Source organism: Lagenorhynchus albirostris, chromosome 4 (genome assembly GCF_949774975.1).
Source record: "Lagenorhynchus albirostris chromosome 4, mLagAlb1.1, whole genome shotgun sequence".
Taxonomy (NCBI): domain Eukaryota; kingdom Metazoa; phylum Chordata; class Mammalia; order Artiodactyla; family Delphinidae; genus Lagenorhynchus; species Lagenorhynchus albirostris.
Genome location: NC_083098.1, coordinates 145291283 through 145297282, shown reverse-complemented (window position 1 = coordinate 145297282; position 6000 = coordinate 145291283). Strand labels below are relative to the sequence as shown.

Here is a 6000-nt window from a genome sequence, read left to right as displayed (position 1 = left end):
TTTGGCACACTGGACACACGAAGTGATAATTTCTGAGTGAAAATGTCCGTGAGGGAAGGCAGTGTGTCAGAGCCAGGCTTAGGTCAAGGTTGCAAGCCGTGGCCTGGGGTTGGGAGTGGTCTCAGGATACCGATAGCCTAGAGAACTTCCAGTGAGGTTGGAAATGTTCTATGTCTGCATTGTCTGAAACAGTAGCCACATGTGGCTACGGAGCATGTGAACTGTAGCTAATGCAACTGCGGAACTTAATGTGAAATGTATTTAACTAATGCACATTTGAATTAAAATAGGCGCATGAGGCTAGTGGCTACTGTACTGGACAGTGTGACTCTAGAGATACCGAGGTGGGACTCCCAAACACCCTCCAGGCTGGGTCCTCAACATCTAAGTGCCGGACGCCGGTGGAGCTCAGGGAAAGCAGCGGCTGAGGCTTCAGTGGGAAGGCCCTCTAGGCTCTGAGTGTCCTGAGTGCCAGCCCTATCGTGCTGACTGAACATGGGCTTCACGCCACTTCAGTAGGAGCCCATCCTCCCCATTACTTTCTAGGTCCTCAGCCAGACACTCCCCTGATGCCAAGCCTCCTTCAGTATTTAAACCCTTTGGATTGAATTGTTGGGTTTATGATTTCCCAAAATAAATTCTTTCATTGACTCATGCCTGTAACATTTGCCATGAAGATCAAAGCTTCGGCGCTTTCTGTGTGCATCTCATGCAAAACCGTATTGAATTGCATAACTCTTTCCCAATACCATTCTCAGCTGCCTACTACTTGATGTAGATTTACTACGGGGGAGGAGGTTGGTGCTTGTGGTCCTGGCAGAGCTGTGACAGGACCATACTTGGTACCAAATCATCACGGCCCATCCCAACCCAGTGACCTGGTGACTCCTTTCCAACCACTCTTCTCTGGATCCTGAACTGGTAAGGGAGGTGGTGGTTGTGGGAGAGAAAGGAGGAAGGGGATAAGGAGAGACAAGTGGCCAGAGTTTTGGAGGAGACTTTAGTGTTAACAATGTGTTCAAATAATTGCAGTTACCAACAATGGCCAACAGAGCAAATGACTCAAAATGAGCAGGGAATGGGTGTGCCTAACAGGGTGGAGTGGGACAGATGTCAAAAGGACAAGAGTGGGCGGATGGGGACTGACGGCAGAGCCTCAGCAGAGGACAGCCAGATCATCGTCAGCTGAGTTACCGAAAGAGCTTGCACCGTGCCCTACTGCTCACACCAGCTCCTGGCAGCTTTACCAGGAAGTAGCTAAGAAAACATATGCAAGACAGAACTCCCTTTCTCTTCCCCCAGGTGGCTCCTCCTATGTCGGTCTCCATGGCATCTCTACCTACCCAGCAAAACAACCCTGAGTAGCGTGTGAACCCTTCTCTCCCCACCTCGCCACTGCCCAAAAAGTCATTATGTCCACCCAATTCTACCTAGAGATGTCCAAAGCACGTTCCCTGTCAAATGCACGTCAAGCAGTGTCCTAAAACCAGAGAGGGAACAGAATCCCCGGGATTCTTCTGCAGGAAGGTCCACTGGCAAGATCGCCAGGGACCGTCGGAGGAAAGTGCCCCGTTTGCGCGCAGCCTCAGCGGCCTCCGCGCGCGGACGCGTCCTGCGTTTCCCGGGCGACGGGGCGGGCGGCGCGGTGAGATGACGCCAGGGGGCGGGGGAGGAGAACTGGGGCAGTGCGGAAGGCAGGGCCTGTCTGCGGCTGCGCGCGCTCTTCTTCGTCTGGGACTTCGGTCTGTGTCCCGGGGACGAGCGGTGAGCGCCTTCTGTGTTCGCTGGGCGGTGCGAGGACTCGCGAGCCGGAGGGCCTGGCGCGTTCCGAAGGTCCAGCCCGCCTTAGCCCGGGAGCGTGGGGGCGGCACGTGCAAAGGGCCGGGGGCAAACGTGTGTCCCGCGCGGGATTGCTGGGCGCAGAGGCTGCAAGGGCCGGCGGCCGGGCGGGTAACTGCGCGAGACGTTTTGAGGAGTTACGACATTGTCCCCTGAGGTCACCTAAAGGGAGAATGATCGGATCCGCATGGTAGGGCCATCTCTGAAATTGTCTGCGAGCGGCTGTTGCCACGATAATGGTATGGACATTCCATGCCGGGAACTGCTCCAGGTGCCCCCGTGAATGGCAACAGCCTGCAGACTAGATACAGGACTAGCCTTACCGTGTTGTCATCATCCCCGAGAGGTGACGTGACTTTGCCAAATTCGCCCGACGCGTAAGCTCTACAGTTGGGATCTGACACCAGGCGTCTGGCTTCAGATCCTCGTATGTAACAGCTGAACCATCATGCAGTACTGTTGGTGACCTCAGGCGGCATTTTGCTGCTTAGAATCCTGGCATTTGGGGTGGGATGTGCCTGATGACAGCGTTAAGACCTTGGGCAATTTACTCCACTCTGACAAGCTGCGGTTTCCTCACGTGTAAAGTGAGAGTACTGATTATACTGGGGTTGCCAGCACCGTGGAGATCAACTATTCAGTCTCTGTTAGCAACGTGTGAGATTAACACACCCACCCACACGCAATGTTTGCTCAATAATTGGAGGTTATTATGATAGATGTAATAGGAGCAACGAGAAACGAAAGGGTTCGGTTGGCATTAAAGAGGTGCAATGGGGGGTGGGGGGGGAGGAAGGCTTGGAAACTAATTGGATTATGGGGCACAAAGGAGAAGGGAATTCCAGGATGACACTTGGGTTTATAGATCAACTAACCCTTGGGCCACTGGCAGCAAAGAACTGGCCCTGCAGGGGGACAGGTAGAGCCGGGGGCTGAGGGTGAGTTCCATGCCGAACATTCAGAGTTTGAGGACCTCTGGAACGTGAGAGGAGAGGGGTGGCCAGGAAGCTGCCAGTGAGCACATGGGGCTGGAGGTGTGGAGTTGGGAGCCCTTGGTGAATTAAGTCAGTGTAAACGGATGAGATGATGCAGGGCAAGAGTGGCTGAGGCCCAGTCTGCAAGGAGACAGAAGAGGAGCTGCAGAGGCAGGAGAAGTGTGGTGTTCTGGACCAACCAAGGGATGGGGCCACGTGCAGGGAAGTCCAGAAAGAAACAAAGTTCCCTTGGACTTTGTAGCTTGTATTTGGGGGCACTTGGTCTCTGCCAAGAGCCGTGCCTTACTTTTTATTTTATTTTATTTTAAATTTAACCTGTTTATTGAGCTATAACTCATTGTACAATTCACCCATCTAAAGTGTACAGATCAGTGGTTTTCCCTATCCTGTATTCACAGAGTTGTGCAACCAACCCCGCTGTTTAATTCCAGGACATGTTCATCAGTCCAAAAGAAACCTTGGACACATTAGTTGTCACAGTCCTTATCTTCCCACCTCCCCAGCTCCTGGCAGCTGCTAACCTTCTTTCTGTCTCTCTCTTTTTACCCTATCTGATCATTTCACTTAAATGGGATCATGCGGTCTGTCATCTTTCAAGTCTCACTTCTTTCACTCAGCATCATGTTTTCAAGGTTCGTCTACATTGTAGCATATGCCAGTACTGCCTTCCTTTTTGTGGCAAATCACATTTCATTGTACGAAGAGACTACATCTTATTGATGAACATATGGGTTGTTTCTACTTTGGGGTTATTATACATGCTGCTATGAATATTCTTTGGGTATTTATTTTCATTTCTCTTGGCTATATTCCTAGAAGCGGAATTGCGGGTCATGTGGTAACAGTATACTTAAGCTTTTGAAAGATGACCAAATTTTCCAAAGTCACTGCACCATTTTACATTCCCACCAGCAATGTATAAGGGTTCTGGTTTCTCCGCATCCTCATCAACACTTGTTATTATCTATCTTTCTGATCCATGGCCATCCTAGGGTATGCAAAGTGGTATCTTATTTTGGTTTCGATTTGCATTTCCCTGATGGCTAATGCGGTTGAGAGTCTTTTCATGAACTTGTTGGCCATTCGTATATCTTTGGAGAAATGTCTACTTGAGCCGTTTAAATTGGGTTATTTGGCTTTATTATTAAGTTTTAAGATTCTTCGTGTAGCCCGGGTACAAGTCCCTTATCAATATATGATTTTCAGATCTCTTCCCCCATTCTCTGGGTTGTCATTTCACTTTTAAAAAAAAAATTTTATTGGAGTATAGTTGATTTGCAATGTTGTGTTAGCTTCAGGTGTACAGCAAAGTGAATCAGTTGTATATATAGCCACTCTTTTTTTTTTTTAAAGATACTTTTCCCATATAGGCCATTACAGAGTATTGAGTAGAGTTCCCTGTGCTATACAGCAGGTTCTTATAGGTTATCTATTTTATATATAGTAGTGTGTATGTGTCACTCCCAGTCTTCCAGTTTATCCCTCCCTCCCCCTTGCCCCCAGTAACATAAGTTTGTTTTCTACATCCGTGGCTCTACTTCTGTTTTGTAAATAAGTTCATTTGTACCTTTTTTTTAGATTCCACATATAAGCAATATCATATGATATTTGTCTTTCTGTGTCTGACTGACTTCACTCAGTAGGACAATCTCTAGGTCCTTCCACGTTGCTGCAAATGGCATTATTTTGTTCTTTTTTATGGCTGAGTAATATTCCATTGTATCTATGTGCCACATCTTCTTTATCCGTTCTTCTGTAGATGGATATTTAGGTTGCTTTCATGTCCTGGCTATTGTAAATAGTACTGCAGTGAACATTGGGGTGCATGTATCTTTTTGAATTATGGTTTTCTCCGGGTATATGCCCAGGAGTGGGATTCCTGGATCATACGGCAACTCTGTTAGTTTTCTAAGGAACCTCCGTACTGTTTGCCATAGTGGCTGTGATAGTGACCAGGGTTCTTGGCCTTCCCCAACCAATAGAAATTAATCAGAGGCCAGACAAGAAATTCAAACAAGGCTTTATTGGGACCCCTGCTGCAGCAGAGGGGAGCAAAAATCAGGCACCCTTGCTGGCTCGCTCCCTGAGGGGGTGCGAGCTGCGTCCTTATATGGGGTGAGGGTAGGGGTGTGTACAGGGGTCGAGCCGGAGGGGTGGCTTAGGAGGTTTGCCCACCCCTTAGGGGGGGTTGAGTGCAGGGGGCGTGCTCAGGACCCTGCTTTTGCTCTCACCACCCTGCTTTTGCTCCCAGCTCTTCAGAAGTGGCATTTGAGTTTTTTGGTCTTTTGTATATTTTGTCCAGAATTTGCCCCAACTGCCCATGCACGCAGTTATTTTTAGTCCCATATAGTTTCTTTGTCTTTTGTTGCTCAAGGAGAGGTGTGTCCATGTGCAAGCACTGCAGCAAAGGGTCCCAGGTCCCAGGCCTGTCTCAGCTGTACCAGTTTACATTCCTACCCACAGCTCAGGAGGGGTCCCTTTTCTCTACACCCTCTCCAGCATTTATTGTTTGTAGATGTTTTGATGACGGCCGTTCTGACCGGTGTGAGGTGACATCTCATTGTAGTTTTGATTTGCCACTTTCTTGATGGTGTCCTTTGCAGCAAAACATTTTCATTTTGATGAAGTCCAATATGTAGATTTTTTCTTATGTTGCCTGTGCTTTTGGTATCATCTTTAAGAAGGCTTTGCCTATCTTGAAATTATAAAGATTTACTCTTATATATATATTTCTGAGTTTATAGCTGTAGCTTTTACATTTAGATCTGTGATCCATTCTGAGTTAATTTTTGTGTATGTGTGTGGCAAGAGTTCAACTTCATTCCTTTGCATGTGGTTACTCAGCTGCCCCAGCCCCATTTGAGAAAAGACTGTTTTTCTCCGTTGAATTGTCTTGGCACCCTTCTCAAAAAGCAATTGACCCTACATGTAAGGTTTATTGCTGGACTCTCAATCCTATTCCATTGATAAATATGTCTGTCTTTATGCCGGTACCACAGTGTCTTCATTATCGTCACTTTGTAGCAAATTTTGAAATCAAGAAGAAGTGTGAGCCTTCCAGCTTTGTTTTTCAAGGTGTTTTTGTCTATTCTGAGTTCCTTACACTTCCATATGAATTTTAGGGTCAGCTTTTTAATTCTTGCAAAACAAGCCAGCTAGAATTTTG

At 47.6% G+C, this 6000-nt stretch overlaps 1 protein-coding gene across 5 annotated transcripts in view; it reads left to right on the top strand.

The window, feature by feature from the left end:
- Nucleotides 1-1684: 1684 nt before the first annotated feature.
- The window catches only part of ACOX3 (acyl-CoA oxidase 3, pristanoyl), a 48140-nt gene continuing 43824 nt past the window's right edge, over nt 1685-6000 (top strand). For all 5 annotated transcript variants that reach the window (XR_009540447.1, XR_009540448.1, XM_060148784.1 and 2 more), the window contains exon 1: nt 1685-1764. The gene's annotated coding sequence lies outside the window, so the exon portion shown is untranslated. The remainder of the gene's footprint in view (nt 1765-6000) is intronic.